The following is an 18,403-nucleotide window of genomic DNA, read 5'->3' as shown; positions in this document are numbered from 1 at the left end:
TTAGTATTTTGTTCTCTGTTCATCTATTCTAATCTGGACAGAATGAAAGAAGGAAAAAAAGAGAACAAAAGGCAGTACTGTCTGCCAGGGATCCAACCAGTATGGATATAAGTAAAATGTTGGAACTAGAGTTAAGATTAATGATATTAAAAATACTAACTAGGCATGAAAAAAGCATAGAAGACACTATAGAATCCCATTAAGGAAAAATAAAAAGTCTAAAATCTAATCAAGTCAAAATAAAAAAAAGCTATTAATAAGATAAATAAAAAATGGAGGCACTAACTACTAGGATAAATGACGCAGAGGAGAGAATTAGTGATACAGAGTACTAAATGAGGGAGAATAAAGAAGCTGAGAAAAAGAGAGAACACAACTACTGGATCACGAGGGGGGAATTCAAGAGATAAGTGATACCATAAAGTGCAATGATATTAGAATAATTGGGATCCCAGAAGAAGAGAAAAAAAAAAAGCAAGGGCAGAAATTATATTGGAGTTATTATAGTGGAGAACTTCCTTAATATGGAGAAGGACATAGGCATTCAAGTCCAGGAGGCACAGAGAATCCCCTTCCCAATCAATAAAAACAGGTCAACACCTTGACATATAGTAGTGAAGCTTGCAAACAAACGTCAGAGACAAAGAGAAAATCCTGAAAGTAGCTGGGGTCAAGAGATCCATAACCTACAAGGGTAGAAATATTAGACTGGCAGAAGATCCATCCACAGACACCTAGCAGGTCAGAAAAGACAGGCATGCTATATTCAGGATACTAGATGAAAAAAATATGCAGCCAAGAACATTTCATCTAGCAAGGCTGTCAGTCAAAATAGAAGGAGAGATAAAAAGCTTCCAGGACAAACAGAAGCTAAAAGAATTTGTGATCATTAAGCCAGCCCTGCAAGAAATATTAAAGGGGATCCTTTAGTAAAGAGAAAGCCCAAAAGTAACATAGACCAGAAAGGAATAGAGCCAATATGGGTAATACAATGGCACTAAATTCATATTTTTCAACAATTACTCTGAATGTAAATGGGCTAAATGCTCCAGTCAAAACACACAGGGTATTGGATTGGATAAAATAGCAAGACCCATCAATATGCTGTCTGTAAGAGACACATTTTAGACACAAAGACACCTCCAGATTGAAAGTGAGGGTGGAAAACCATGTATACTGCTAACAGACATCAAAAAAAAGCTGGGGTGGTAATCTGTAATCCTTATATCACACTAATTAGATTTTAAACCAAAGACTGTAATAAAAGATGAGGAAGGAGACTATATCATCATAAAGGGTCTATTTAACAAGAAGATCTAACAATTATAAATATGTATGCCCCTAACATGAAAACAGCCAATTATACAAACCAATTAATAACAAAATTAAAGAAACATATCCATAATAATATAATCATAGTAGGGGACTTTAATATCTCCCTTGCCACAACTGACAGATCATCAAAACAAAAGATCAACAAGGAAACAAAGGCTTTCAGTGGCACATTAGACCAGATGGACTTCACCATCTGGAATATCAGTATATCTGATATTCAGAGCATTCCATCCTGAAGCAACAGAATACACATTCTTCTTGAATGACATGCAACATTCTCCAGAATAGATCACATTCTGAGTCACAAATCAGGTCTCAACCAGTATCAAAAGATTGAGAGCACTCCCTGCACATTTTCAGATGACAGTGCTTTAAAACTGGATCTCAATCACAAGAGGAAATTTGGAAAGAACACATGGAGACTGAAGAGCATCCTACTAAGAATGAATGGGTCAACGAGGACTTAGAGAGGCATTAAAAAAACTCATGGAAACAGATGAAAATGAAAACCTAGCTGTTCAAAATCCGCTTTTGGGATGCAGTAAAGGCAGTCTTAAGAGGGACATACATAGCAATACAAGACTTTCTCAAGAAACAAGAAAGTTCTCAAACATACAACCTACCCCTACTCCTAAAGGAGCTGCAGAAAGAACAGCAAATAAAGCCTAAACCCAGCAAGAGACAAGAATTAATAAAGATTAAACAGAAATCAATAAAATAGAAACCAAAATAATAGTAGAACAGATCCATGAAACTAGGAGCTGGCTCTCTTAAAGAATTAATAATATCGAAAAAATCCTGGGCAGACTAATCAAAAGAAAAGAGAAAGGACCCAAATAAATAAAATCATTAATGAAAGAGGAGAGATCACAACAAACACTGAAGAAATACCAACACTTATAAGAACATATTATGAACAACTGTATGCCAAGAAATTAGGCAACCTGGAAGAAATGGATGCATTCCTAACAAGTATAAACTACCAAAATTAAACCAGGAGGAAATAGAAAACCTGAACAGTCCCGTAACCAGCAAGGAAATTGAAGTAGTAATCAAAAACTTCCAAAAAACAAGAGTCCAGTGCCAGATGGCTTCCCAGGGGGAATTCCACCAAACATTTAAAGAAGAATGATAACTATTCTGAAACTGTTTCAAAAAATAGAAATGGAGGAAAATTTCAAACTCTTTCTATAAGGCCAACATGACCTTGATTCCAAAATCACAAAAACACCCCACCCCACACCTACCTAGAGCAATCTACACATTCAAAGCAATCCTTATCAAAGTATCATCAACTTTTTTTCACAGAGCTGGAACAAATAATCCTAAAATTTGTATGGAACCAGAAAAGACCCCAAATAGCCAAAGGAATGTTGCAAAAGAAAACCAAAACTGGTGGCATTATTCCAGACTTCAATTCATTTATAATTCCGGACTTCAAGGTATAAAGCTGTGATCATCCAGACGGTGTGGTACTGGCACAAAAACAGACATATAGATCAATGGATCAGATCAGTGGAACCCAGAAATGGACCCTCAACTTTCTGGTCAACTGATCTTTGACAAAGCAAGAAAGAATATCCCATGGGAAAAAAAACAAAAAGATAGTCTCTTCAATAAATGGTGTCAGGAAAATAGACAGCCACATGCAGAAGAATGAAACTGGACCATTTTCTTATATCATAAACAAAAATAGACACAAAATGGATGGAAGACCTAAATGTGAGATAAGAGCCCATCAAAATCCTAGAAGAGAACACAGGCAGAAACCTCTGTGTCCTCAACTGCAGCAACTTTTTGCTAGACATGCCTCCAAAGGCAAGGGAAACAAAGGCAAAAATGAACTACTGGACTTCATCAAAATAAAATTCTTTTGCACAGTAAAAAAAACAGTTGACAAAACCAAAAGACAACTAACAGAATGGGAGAAGATACTTGCAAATGACATATTAGTTAAAGGGCTAGTATCTAAAATCTATAAAGAACTTCTCAAACTCGACACCCAAAGAACAAATAATCCAATCAAGAAATGGGCAGAAGACATGAACAGATATTTCTTCAATGACATTCAAATGGCCAAGAGACACATGAAAAAATGATCCACATCATTTAGTATCAGGGAAATCCAAATCAAAACCACAATGAGATACCACCTCACACCAGTCAGAATGGCTAAAATTAACAAGTCAGGAAATGACAGACATTGGTGAGGATGCAGAGAAAGGGGAACCCTCTTACACTGTTGGTAGGTATGCAAGCTGGTGCAGCCGCTCTGGAAAACAGTATGGAGATTCCTCAAATAGTTGAAAATAGAACTACCTTATGGCCCAGCAAATTGGCAAAGGGAATTTACCCCCAAGATACAAATGTAGTGATCTGAAGGGTCATGTGCACCCCAATGTTTACATAATAGCCAAATCTATGGAAAGAGCCCAGATGTCCATCAGCAGATGAATGGATAAAGAAGACATCTTCTTTATCTATATCTATATCTATATCTATATATACACACACACTAGTATATTTTATATATATAAAATATATATATCTAATATATATTAGATATATTACTCCAGTATATATATATATATATATATATATATATATATATATATGAATACTACTCAGCCATCAGAAAAAGAAATCTTGTCATTTGCAACAATGTGTAAGGAACTAGAGGGTATTATGGTAAGCAAAATAAGCCAATCACAGAAAGACAATTATCATATGATCTCCCTCATATATGGAATTTAAGAAACAAAACAGGATCATAGGGGAAGAGATGAGAAATAAAACAAGATGAAATCAGAGAGGGAAATAAACCACAAGAGACTCTTAACCCTAGGAAACAAACTGAGGGTTTCCAGAGAGGGGGATGGAATAACTGGGTGATGGAGACGAAGGAGAGCACGTGATCTAAAGGGTACGGGGTATTATATAAGACTGATGAATCACTTGCCTCTACATCTGAAACTAATAATATAGTCTATGTTAATTAATTGAATTTAAATCTTAAAGATTAAAAGAAGAGAGATTCTCTCCTTCTCCCTCTGCCCCTCCCCTGTTCATTTGCCTGCATATGCACGTGCTCTCTAAATCAAACAATCAATCAATCTACTTCAGAAGACTACTGTGAAATTAAGTAATTATCATGGTAACAATAACATTTTACTACATATATGTTTGCTGGCATTAGGAAAACTTGCACCACAGTTCTCTTCTAGCTCATCTTCTTTTTCAGCCTCTCTTAGGATGAAGGAGACATGGCAGTGAAAGAATGGAATATCCCTTGAACCAGAAAAAAAGTCACTCTCTGTACAAATCGGTAGGTATCTGTACCCTAAAAACTGTTAAAATTTAATCAGTCACCTACTAGGTATATCCAATTCTCCCACTGGCTCCCCTAGTTACATATGGAAAATAAACAATTTCTAATGCCCCCCCCATACAAAAACTTTTGGGAACTCATTTGGCATAGAGGGTGGATCAATGTGATCACATTATTAGTCAGAGAACAAATAGTCCAGGTAAGTAATTTTGTTTTCTCACGGAGATTAAATATATTCTTACCTGCAGAGAACTAATGGGCTCCAGGGATCCTTCACTATATATTTTAACAGTGAGATAGCTAAGTGACAAAGTCAACAATAATCAGAAGGCAGATGCAAGAAACCAAGCAACTTTTCTACATATATTATTTTTCCATAGGGGAAATAAGACACACCTTTAATAAAAGAACTCTGTTACCTAAAACAAGAGAACAGATGTGGGGAGAAAAAGAATGGTGACTAGAAATTGTTTCTATTAGAACAATCAGCTGAAATTCTAAACTTGGGAGGAAATGAAGTTCAGAGAAACTTCTTTGAGCTGGTAAAAACCTTTGGATCCAACTTGGAACATTTTCTTCTGTTGATCTACCAAATCTAACTAGTCAACCCAGTGATTATTCCTTTGAAATGTCTTTATATTTTTTCTTCTTTTCTTCTTTTTTTTTTTTTTTAAGATTTTATTTATCAATTTAACAGACAGAGATCACAAGTAGCCAGAGAGGCAGGCAGAGAGAGAGAGGAGGAAGCAGGCTCTCCGCTGAGCAGAGAGCCCGGGGCTCGATCCCAGGATGGTGGGATCGTGACCTGAGCTGAAGGCAGAGGCTTTAACCCACTGAGCCACCCAGGCGCCCCTTCTTCTTCTTTTCTATCTCCACTGTCTCTGCCATCTTACCATCTCCTGCTTAGATACTGAAATCCTCATAAGTAGCCATCCAGACTCTCCAAACCAAACTGCCCAAGTAACAGTCTCAAAAAGCCACTACGAGCCATGCTTCAGCTCAAATTACCAAGTAAGTTCTCTGTGGTCTCCAAGTCTGACCTTTTCTACCTGACTTTCAAAATCCTTCATAATATGACTCCACCCCACCGGCTTATCCTTATTTTTCCAGTCAGACTGGCTTCCTCACCATGCTCTCATGAATACCTAAGACACACACCCACACTGCTCCATTGCCCCTTCTACTGCTTCGCACATGCTTCTAGCTCTTGTGTGGAATGCCCTGATTCTCCAGCTGCATATCCAAATCCTGCTCAATCTTCAGGGCCTAGATTTAGTCTCATCTCCTCCATGAAGCCTCTCTCACTCCTGAAGTCCTCAATAAACATTTTCTCTGTACCATATAGTCTATCATTTCATAAAACATCTGTACATCACTCATTTCATGTGCATTAGACTCATCTCCATAACTAGGTAGTAACTTATGTCACAAAAATCCTGGTTTTTGTGACAAATATGATCCCAAATATATTCTGTTTGATATCTCATTTTTGTTTTCTCTCATTTGAATAATTAGGCATACCGTTAACTGCCTACATAATTTCCTCAAGGAAATCAATCTTCTGCCATCATTCCTCAAATTATTTAAATTAAGAGTAACACTATTAGAATATGCATCACTAAAACCTCTAAATCTTAAGTATAGGAGAAAGGCATTAGGTGGATTAGAAAAATCACTAAAAAATGATTTAGGAGATCTGGCTTCGAAGTACCATCCTTCCACTAACTAGCCATGTGATCCAGGGTTAAGCTACACAGTGTCTGCAAAAGAAAGGGTTGGACTGGGTGACCTCTATGGGCTTCCAGCTCTTTCATTCTGTGACTACAAAGCTGACAACAAAGGCATCAAAGCCTAGTTGGTCATGTCTAAAAAGCAGAAGTGAAGAGTTTTCTCTCCAGGAAATAGAGAAGCTCCAGTGCCTTCTCTTTTATAATCATAATATTAATATTTGGGGGGAAGGTTGATATCAAATTGTGCTCTTTTATTACATAGTATGTTATAATAATACTTGTCAGATACATAAGAAGCAGCTGGTTAGTTTTCACTTTTTGAAAGTCATCATACATATTTTGAACCAACTCAGTAGTGGCTTATCTTGAATTTGGGTATCATGAAGCTACATCATGAAGCTGCATGAAAATTTAAAAGAGGTCCAGCTCAAATTTGGATGGGAAAGGTCTAAAGATACATGCTGAATGCTACCATATAGATCTAACAGAATTGTATGCAAAATTCTGAAAAGCAATTACCCTTCCTACTTTCTAGCCAAATACATATTTTAAATAACAAGGAATACTAACAAAATTTGTCATAAATATCTGAAAACTTTTCTTTTTTTTTTCTTCTCTACTGTTCTTGATGAGAGACTTTCTTTAAGACAAAAACAAAAAAAACAAAACAAAACAAAAAAACCCAGAAGACAAGTTATAATAAGGCACCTATGGAAGATAATTTAGAAAACAACACATAGAAGAATTTGCCAAAGGCAGAGGAGAAATCAAGAAAAAAAAAAAGATGATGTTAAAAGGGGGTCTTCCAAGAATGCCAAATAAAATGTCAAATAAAAATGGTAAATGTGTCACAAAATCAGTCACATTGTGATACTGTTCTGGGGGATCTCATTTATTCATCAAGGGCTTAAGCAATGCGCTGGGCACTTGGGATAAAATAAATGGAAGGACAAAGTGTCTGTCCTGCAAAAACTCACTCTAAAGCAGAAAGACAGCTGGGGTCTGAGTTAGCAGTGCCCCTGACTGAAGGCTCACCATGAGCCAAGCACTGTGCTAGGCACACCACCCCCATGAGGCAGGTACCGTTATTATCCCTGGATCACTAATGAAGAAACTAAAGCTTTCAGAGATTTAATAATTTACCCAAATCCTATGATGTGAATGTTTGTGCCCCTGCCTTCTGTCCCACCCAAAATATATCTGTTGAAATCCTAACACTCAGTATGGTGATATTGCAAAGTGGGGCTTGTGATTGGGTCAGGAGGGCAGAAGCCATCAGATTAGTGCCCTTATAAAATGGTCCCAGAGAAATCTTTCATCCCTTCCTCTACCATGTGAGGTTGCATGCAAGAAGGCACTCTTGTCTATGTAGAACTGGGCTCTCGATAGACATTGAATGTGTGGATGCCTTGATCTTGGAGTTCTCAACTTCCTGAACTGTGAAAAGTAAATGTCTATTGTTTATAAGCCACCCAAGTTATTCTTGTTATAGCAGCTAAAACAAGCAAAGACATGAAGTCTCCCCAGACAGAAAGGAATAAGGCTGGCTTTCACACCCACATTTGACTGGCTCCAGGGCTATCACCTACCCGCCCCCCTTCAACCCTACATTACACACCTGATGTAGGCAGTGCAATGTGGTAAATGGTGATGAAGACAGGTGCATAGTACTAGGGCCTCTGCAGCTCCCCCCAGAGCTCAAAAGAATGCAGGCCTTCTCCATGCATTCACACCCATGACCCTGGCTTCAGCAGCACCTGCAGGTGGTGTGTGTAAAACTACCCAGGATGTGGTATACGACAACTAGACCAAGGCCACGGGGGAGCCAACGCAGAACACTGCAGTTGCTTCAGATCTCTGAATTGAAGAGGTGTGTCACACACACAGGCACAAATACTCCATTGCCACAGCACTTCCCCTAGGGACTAAGTAGTTTATTTAAAAGAACCCTCTTTCCCCATCAAAACAGAAACAATTTTTTATACATGTTTAAAAACTAAATGAAAAAACCCAACTACTTTCTGAAAGTATAGTCCCCAGGAGATTGGGGAAAAATGACTCTGGGTAGCTCAGAGGCTGTTTGGTCCTCTTGGACTGAGCAGTTCCAGAACTAAGAGGTCTCCAGAGGGGCCTAAGGGTCACAGCAGCAAAAAACCTTAAAGCTTCAGGGACCCTGGGGAGGATGGTGCAAGCTCAGTGGGATGGCAACTCCATCTGCTTTAATGCCAGCCTGTGGCCCTCATTGGAGACCTGTTTTGAATCACAACACTAGTGGGGAAGAAGTTTTGTTTATTTGTGTTATGGTATCTTCTTGTCTTTTTGTTTGTTTTAACCTAGTAGGCCATAAAACCTTTAGTGGGTTATGAGAGGAAGACTTGCCTTCAAAGAAAGGTAAAGGAAAAATTTTGGGGCTGCAGCAAGGTACTAGAAATGTCTATCCTGCCGGCATTACCTCCTGAATGGGGAGAGAGTCAGCTTTTATCATGGTCCCATTATGGATTTTGGCCTAGGCATTATGCGGGGCACCTTGCATTATTTAGGTCTCCCAGTAAGTCTTGAGATATTAATAATCTCATTTACAGGAGAAAAAAAAAAAACAACAAGTGAGGCTCTGGATAATTCTAAATCATTTGCTGAGTTTCACACAGCTAGTCAGTAGGGGCTAGAACTCAAGGTCTATCTGACCCCAAGGACCAGGAAGAGAATCCTTTCTGTAGAAAACAAATAGTAAGAAGAAATCCTAATGGGAAAATAAAAAATTAACATCTTTATCTAGTGTTTAATTACCTGCTTGTAGGAGTAGGAATTAGATATACAAGGAAAACATTTTAAGCTTTATAAAAAGGCATGTGGTGAAAATAAGACTCTTTCTACCCTTCTCTCTCAGCTCCCTAGTTCCCTTCCCCAGAGGCGACTACTGATAACAGTATGTCAAGATAGGCTACACAGACGCAAAAATACACATGTATACATAAAGCCCCCTCCCCCCTTTAAAGATTTGTTTTATTTATTTGAGAGAGCACAAGGTGGAGGGGCACAGAGGGAAAGGGAAAAGCAGACTGCCTGCTGGGCAGGGAGTCCAACAGAGGCGGGGCTTGATCCCAGGATCTGGAAATTATGCCCTGAGCAGAGGGCAGAGGCCTATCTGCCTGGGCCAGGCAGGTGCCCCATAAAGCTCCTTTATTTATTTACTGTCCCTTCTTCAATAGCTAGTATATCTTGGAAATTTTCCATATCGGTACCTGTAGATCTGCTTCATTCTTTTTTTTTTAAGATTTCATTTATTTATTTGGCAGAGAGAGAGAGGGAGATAGAGTACACAAGAAGGGGGAGCGACAGGCAAAGAGAGAAGCAGGCTTCCTGCTGAGCAAGAAGTCCCATGCAGGGTTCGATCCCAGAACCCTAGGATCATGACCTGAGCCGAAGGCAGACACTTACTCAACTGAGCCACCCATGCGTCCCTGCTTCATTCTTTAAACAATTCTTACAGTTGTTTTTTACAGTTGCTAAAGAATCTATTGTATGACTGTCTGATAATTTATTTAACTAGTCCTCTATTAAATGGACATTTAGAGTGCTTCTAACCTTTTGCTATTGTAAACAGTGCCATATAAATATCCTACGGTCTTCCTTGAACATATATGTTAGTATAGTTTGGAGATACAATGATTAAAAGTGAAATTCTGGGGCACCTGGGTGGCTCAGTCCTTAAGCTTCTGCCTTTGGCTGGGGTCATGATCCCAAGGTCCTAGGATTGAGTCCTGCAGCCAGCTCGCTGCTCTGCAGGAAGCTGTTTCTCCCTCTCCCACTCTCCCTGCTTGTGTTCCCTCTCTTGCTATGTTTCTCTGTCAAATAAATAAATAAAATCTTTAAAGCAAATAAATAAATAAACAAATAAGAAATTCCTTGGTCAAGAGTATGTGCATTTGAAACTTGATAGAACTAAATTGTCTCCAGGAAAATGTGCACCAAATTACAATCCTTAAAATATATACTCATGCCTGTTTCCACCACTGTCTACAAAATATTCTGTGTCTCCAGACATTCCCATTCTCTATTGAAAAGAAAAGCACCCAATGTTCACCTGCTCCTTTAAGACCTGCATACTTTCTTCAGAGTGAGCAAGGAGAACTGATTTATTCGACTGGGCATTAGATTCCTGGAGGAGAGGAAGATTTTTAGAACTCCTTGAACTGCAGAAGATGTTGACTAAAAGCATCTGGTTCTCAATTAGGTGATATTGGGAAAATAGGAAAATAGAATAAGTCCCTGAAAATAAGCAGTTGGCTTTGACTAATCAGCTTAATCCACCAGGGCACTGTCAAAGCAACAGAAGTCACTTCTGGGTATCCTGGTAACTCCAACAGCCTGCTGCCTAACAAGGCCAAAGCAGGCTGTGAGCTAGGAAAGAGATGCCTGCCGCAAACAGAAACATTCAAAACCAACTGTCTGCCTCTGCTCCTTGGGGAAAAAGAGTGTGGGGGAAGAATATCAGAAACAAGACTACAGAGAATGCAAAGTACAGAATCCTGTTTCCTAACTACAATGAAATGAGGGGGGAAATGGATCTAGCCAAAAATAAAAACACCCTTGTAGTTACACTTTCCAATATAAAAACCTTTCTAGAGTGAATAAATACTTATGGATTTGGAACACTCATATCTTCATCCAGTGGTGCAGTCCAATCAAAACCATAGGATCCTGGCGGGAATCCTGGGGTTCAAAGGCTGAGAGAATTTGAAGCACACACTTTCTCTTTGTCTTAGTTTTGTTTACTTGAATCTGCTAAACTTCTGTATTTGACATTCTTTAAGGATGCATTAGAAAATGTTCCTCTTCTGTTTGGCAACCACCTTGTTTGAAGGGTTAATTGTCAACATCCAGGGAAAAGAGCCTGCTGGCACCAGGCCTAGAAAGGACTGGAAGGAAGGGCAGTGGCTTAGATATGCATTGAGGTGAACTGACATGGGAGAGGGACTTTGTCTCTAAAGAGGGTGAGGAGGGCCAGCAGTGGTCATACTAATAACCATCCGTAGCATGGCCTGATTTTTAAGCTGGTGCACAAACATTACATTACAAAAAAAAAAAGTAAATATGCATTGCTAACACCACCTGCCAAAAATTTAAACCAGGTGGTTGCCCTATAGAGCTGAATATTTTAACCATTTAGGAGTGGAGCTCCCCAGCAAACAACAGAATGCCTTCTAATTACAACTTGTGCTTTTTTTCCAATTAGCAACCAACAGCATATTGTTGTGGAGATATTGTTGGGAATTGTTTGCCTCTGTTTGGATGTATTCAGGTGCTTAAATATAGGTTTCTAGGCTTGATACATATCATTACAAAAATTACAGGGCTGAAAAAAATGATTTCAGATGGACTTGTTTTAATCCATCAGATCTGAGGCAGCCTCTAGGTCAGCCTCACAGGCAGTTGGAGGCTTTTGGATAGAATTTGCTGTTGTCCAGCCCACATCCTGTCAGCAATACATACAAGTTAACCTAATTTGCCACTGGTAGCTCTACTCCAGAAATTTTGCCAAATCAGTCACTAATTCACTTTTAAGTGCCATCCATCATCACTCAGATGAGCTTTGCTCCTCTTATTGATTGAGTTTGATTGACTGATTGACTGATTCTCTCATTAGTCTGTCATCTGAACAGAAAAAAATAATTTGGAACACTCATCTTCAAATTGTATTCCAGGATCCATTTAGCTCCATGTGAGCTTCAAAGATTATCTCTCTTGCCCTATTCCACTGAACCCTTCCTCTGTTATGTACTTCTGGTACAATCTACAACAATCTACAAAAAAATAGAAACATGAAGAAAATATATAATCTTTAAAAAATAAGGAAATAATTAAATTGAAGTTCAAATTTTACCTAAGAAGCTTGGTGTTGCAAGGTTTAGGTGGAATACTTTTTAAAACAAATAAACAAACAAACAAATAAATGTATACTCTTAGCTCTTCTGTGTTATATACCTTGAGACAACTGGGAAAATGCAAATGAAACCTCTGATAATAAAATAATCTCATATAAAAAATAATCTAATATATATATCAAACATATTGAAATGTTATGCTTAAGGAGAGGTTTTAACCAAAGCAGGTAATAGGAATGCTTACTAAAATGAAAATTTGTCTATATGAATATCTCACAAATTATATGGTTTGCACTGATTTACTTTAAGTAATGGGCACCTGAGTAAACTGATAAGTGACTTGAAGGGATTTCAGAAGGGTAGAGCTAACATCTGATGCAGAAATTTCCTCAGAGGTCAATTAATCCATTGGGGCCATCCTAGTGTTTTACCTAGGTTCACACAGGTAAGTAGAAGCAGAGCCAAGGCACAACTCAGGTCTTCTAACTCGTGGTTTATTTTTGGCAAACTAATGGGACCAAACAGACACAATTTATGGAACTCTAGACAGTTTTCATTAACTCAAATTAAGTAATTAATGCAATTTTTAAGTAGCCCTTATTTTTTAGAGCTTCTTTATTAATTCATTTATTGATTCATTTCTTCTATGCATTCCCACCTTGATCTAAAATGTGATCTGAGGTAGTTTAGAGAGATTTGTGCCATGAAAAAAGATAAAGCATGCATATTAACATAAAAGGAAAAAGTATTTTCCAACACTTCAGAAATATTATTTGCCACAGGAAAATACATCCCCCCTTATAAGAAATTCTGACAGTATTCTTACTAATTGAGAATAATCTGCAAATCGGTGAGGCTTTATTTTGTGATGAGATTCTTCTTCTCCATACTAATTTTGAGTTCTTTGTTACCACTATATTCCTAACTCTTATTTTACAGTTTTTTGACAAGATTGAGATCTAGACCCAAAGGCATACTAGAAATGAGTTGTAGCCAAGATATAAATGTTAAATGCATAAATAGTCCCTGAACTAAAAAGTCAGTAGCTGACACAGGACCCTTGCAGAGGAGAGGCTCTGACCCTCAAGCTGCCTAGCCAATGAGTGACAGCTGCTGAGGAGTTCCAGAAGTCCTAGAGGTCATGGTACATTTCACATCTAGTCAAGTTCCTGAAACTAGTTATTAAGAATCTGGCTTTGTTTACAAATAGTTGCAATTTAAGAATGCAACAGTTTGTTTTTCAGTTTTTGACTTTCAAGGCTTTACTTATGAGCTTACTTCTTAGCCTTAGAAGACCAAAGAACAATATTTATGCTGCCAATAGATGAAACTGGTGGCCACTGACAGAGGTGTGAATAATGTTTATAATTTGGGGTCACAATTTTTTTATACTAAATGTCTCAATTTAAAATTGTAAATACTCATTCATTTTTCAAGGCTTCCTTGAAGTACCACCTCCACTGGTAGGTACTTAGGGGTTTAGTTTAGGTACTAAGCAGATTTAACCGTGCCTTATTTTATTTCTCTACCATACTATTCTCCATACTACCTCATAAGTCATGTCATATATGTTTATATGTCTATTTTACCACCATAACTACATATTTCTGAAAGGCAGGAGATGGGGTTTGTCTTTTACTGATAGATAGTAGACATCCAATAAGTATAAAATGGAAGAATATCATCATTTTCATAAAAACCTCTTTAATATTTTGAGCTGTTTAAATCACACTGTGGTAGGATCAGAAGAAAATTCCATCAGAGTATGAGGATTCCTTCTGGTATAAATCCAGGCTTTGGAATCTAGCTTCAAGGTCAGAGGAGAAGGCAACTGGGGAGAAAGATTAAAAATCAAAGATTTCAGGGTCTCCTTAATTCCTAATGTCTTTTGTCTTCCTCACTGGTGGCTTGAAGCAATATAGAGTAGTGGCCATTTGTTGTTTTTGCCCATTCTGTTTCCTTTCCTCCCTCTTCTGGTAACAGCATCCTGATTTTGTTTTGGAGAAACTCTTTCATCAGATACGGTCAGGTGTGGTTGCCAGTTTAGATGCCCTGCCCTCCTCTAGTCAAGGCGTGGGCACCTGACCCAAGCCAGGCTGATCAGATTCCTCTCTCTGGAATATGAACAAGAGACAAGAGGCTGACTGATCCTGAAATGAACATCCTGCAGTTCCTGCTTCCAGTCCCCCAAGGGCTGTACTTCCTGATCATTCTACACATTTTGCCTTGCCTTTCTGCTTGGTTGTTTGAGCTTCCCCTTCCAATAATTACTTCTCTGATTTAATTAGCCAAAAGCAGTTTATGTATTAGCAACCAACAAATAGTAACAGAAACAGTGAATTGCAAACTACAAATCTATTGGTTTATTCAAAAGCCTAGCAAGAAGGAATAACTAGATATCTTCATCTATTCAAAGGCTCAATTTACTTCTTTTAACAAACTCACTCATAGTCCAGGTAAGTATCTAAGAAATGCCATTCCCCCTTCAAATATCCCACCTGTTTATAAAATAACACAGTTTTCGCATTCTCCAGACCAGCCTCAACATACCGGCCTGGGAAAGCAACCCAGTGAGCTTAAAGGCCCTTGCACTATCCAGCCTTAACCTCCCTGTTTCTTGCTTAACCATCCACCCACGCTGTGACAAAAACACTGGCACTCTTTCGTTATTAAAAGATTTCCAAGACAGCCATACATCCATCATTAGCCCACTCCCAGCTGGTTGTTTACTTGTGGTTCACCAGCAAACACAAAGGAAGAACCTAATTACACTACTTCTTATTTCATACCTTTATAGTTCTTACTCTGCATAAGGCATTATTTGAGATGTTTTACATACACAAACTCATTCAATCCTCTATAAGAACTACCTGAGATAAGGACATGGGGAAAAAATGAGGCATAAAGATTTTTAATAGATTGCCCAAAGTCTCAAAGCCCATAAAGAGCAGATTCAGGATTCAAAAGTAAGTAGTGTGGCTCCAAGTCTATGCTTTGAACCACAAGCCATGGTTTTGAGATGATGGGTTGATTACATGGCCAATTAGAGGGAAGAACTAATCATATTTTAATCTGCAGCAGCTGATGGGGTACGTTGACATGGAAACAAGATTAGTCCCCACACGTCAAAAACCTAAAAACATCACGTCAATTTAGAGTGCCCTCCAGGCCTCCTTTCTTAAATAATGTGGAAATAAGCCAAAGCAATTCTGCCGTGGTTTCCATTCCCAGTGAGGAGATTCTAATACTTCAGATGGGAGGTGCCTTTCTTCTTTAATTGGCCTGAAACAGACATGTTACTTTTCCAGAGAGTTTGAAAGGCAAATCTAAGTGCTAACTTCTTACTCCTTCTTGTAGCCAAGGGTTTAGCACCTTGGCAGTGGGAGGGAGGGAGGATGTTGCTATACTTGCTCAATCGCTGTTGTGCTTCCGGCTGACTTCCTAACCTCACTCTCTTTAGGTCAAGAAACGAGACGAAGAGACAAGTCTGTCCATGCATAGAAAGGGTACACTGGGGTCAAGTCCCTCCTGGACATGAGGCCCCTCCTCTCTCCAGCAGGATAGTTTTAAGCTTCGTTACCAAGCTTAAGGCGATTTTTTAATTGTCTTCTCGGTATTTCAAACTGCAATTAAAGTTGATTGTATGATAGTCTTATTGGATTACATATACATTTTTACATCCCTTAAATCTTTAAAAGTTTTCTGGAAGAGTATTTTTTTTTTAAAGATTTATTTATTTGACATACAGAAATCACAAGGAGGCAGAGAGGCAGGCAGAGAGAGAGGAGGAGGCAGGCTCCCCACTGAGCAGAGAGCCTGATGTGGGGCTCGATCCCAGGACCCTGGGATCATGACCCAAGCCAGAGGCAGAGGCTTTAACCCACTGAGCCACCCAGGCACCCCTTCTGGAAGACTATTTAAAGCAAAAATTTGTATATCGAGTGTCTCACTTTACCTGTGAAGTCCTAACTCCAATAACTTCTCCCAATGAACAGTATGATCTACATAGAGTTTGTTCCATGAACACTAAACATCTTGTAGTAGACAGAATACTCATGATATAATGAAAAATGAACAAAGTACTGATATCAGTTTTCTAATTTTTTTTTTAAATAAGGGTAAGATATAACTGAAAGTTAATAGTGGATATCTGTAGGTAGAGGACTTATAAGTAAATTTTAACTTTTACTTTCTGATTTTATGTACTTTCTACAAAGAAGATATGCTTCTTTTATAAATAAACAAGGCAGTATTAGCAAGAATATTAAGCTTTACAGGGATCTTGTGGTGGTGTCACAGTCATACTTTACTGGCTACTTTTACCTAATTTGTAATTAATAATAAGGGTAAAATAAGAAGAGCACTCTGCCCTTTATTTTGAAAGTAGTAAAGCAAGAAATTTGTAAACTTTTACTGAAATAAGTGAACAACTAATTTACATCTTTATTCCACAGTTATATTCAGACAGTAAGAGAAAAGAATCACTTTTACCTATGAAGGCAGTCTGGTGTCTGGAGGACCTAGAATGTGGATGCAGATCTCCCTCATACTGCGCACGATTGGGTTCTACTGGTTCCCTTGCTTTAGTAAATCTCAACTGCAAAATGGCAATAATAGCACCTAGTTCATAGGGCTGTGAAAGGACCTGGGATAGGTTGTGACACAGAAGAGCCATCAAATAAATGTCTACCTATTCATTCGGAAAACTTCCTGCGCCCGTCCTATGTGTGAGTGCTTCTAATATACAGGAACAAATAAAATGGAAAAGAACGATTTAGTGCTTTCCCTCAAAGAGCTTGTTATCCAGAGAGGCAGATAAGGAATCAAATATTTTTGAAGCAGTAGAGTAATATTAGAGGCACTAAAAATCCTTCTGCATTTAAGTTTTCAAGAAGTGTAACAAACGTAAGTTCTACCATGGAGTTCTTCTTTCTCCAGGCTGTGAAAACTGGGTCTCAGTTGAATTCATGCACTCAGTTGAATTCAGAACATCTCAGCGAAGATGTTCCCCATCTGGTCTTCAGTTGTTGGTCCCTGTGGATCTCCGCAGATTTTGTTGATGTTCCCTATCAACAGTACTTTGGAGTCGAGCTCTCCTTAACTCCCTTGCCCCTTTAAGGTACCACGGTCCATTCTGTGGCTCTCACAGTACACTGGGCCCCAGGAAAGTCAGCAGGACCATCCTCAGTCTTTACCATTTCCATGGTCCTCTCAGGACATGGGAATATTGTCCCTGCCTCCATACCACGGCAGGCTCTGTGGAACCTTGTAAGTTTCCTCAGGCCTGTCCAGGTGGGTGCCCTGTGCAGCCATTTGTACTCCAGCTTTTTCTCATTTCTCTGGACTTTATCCAGGAAAGAAAACCTAGAATCCCTCTGTGCTCTGATTCTGCATACCTCTAGAGGATTTCTGTCACTCTCCTTATCCCTGCGCTGAGCTCAGGACGGACCAGGGAGCTTCACCCTTTGTCAGAGGCCCTCTTTGTCTACTCATAACTTGTGTTCCCCTGACTGGGGTACTTCTTTCTTCTGCTGCATAGAAACTCTACTTGCTCAGCTTGTCTTTTCCTGGCGATTGGTTTTTCTACGCACCTTGCTTTTATCATTTCCTGAAGGGCCCAGACTTTTGGGACTTAAAATACAAGAAAAGACTATGTCATCCCTGCCTCAATGCAACAAAAAGTGCAATATCAAAGCTGAGTCTGGGGTGACTCAGCTATCAGTTAATAAAAGCTATCAGTTAATATTTGAAAACTCTTCTCTCGCCAAAGAACACAGAGGCTAAGACACCTCAAAGGGAGAAAGTGCCTAACTCAACCAAGGTACTCAGGGAAGGCTTCACAGTGAAGGCTGAGTCAGATCTAAGTCTCTGAGGATGAGTCACAGCTCAGTTACATAGTCAGACAAAGGGAAGGTCATTCTACACAAAGAGAAGAATAAGTGCAAAGTGACAGTGTTACATGAATCAGGACTTAAATTTATCTCTCACAATTATCTAAACCATATTAAATAACATCTCATACTGAGAATGGACTAAGCACACACATAATTGAGTTAGAAGTTACTTTAGGGATTATCTAATCTAATCCTCACATATCAGAGACAAAGATATTCAGGCCCCAGATG

This window comes from Mustela nigripes, chromosome 12, assembly GCF_022355385.1.
Source record: "Mustela nigripes isolate SB6536 chromosome 12, MUSNIG.SB6536, whole genome shotgun sequence".
Taxonomy (NCBI): Eukaryota; Metazoa; Chordata; class Mammalia; order Carnivora; family Mustelidae; genus Mustela; species Mustela nigripes.
The sequence above is the reverse complement of the archived record's forward strand: the minus strand, read 5'-3'. Positions refer to the sequence as shown.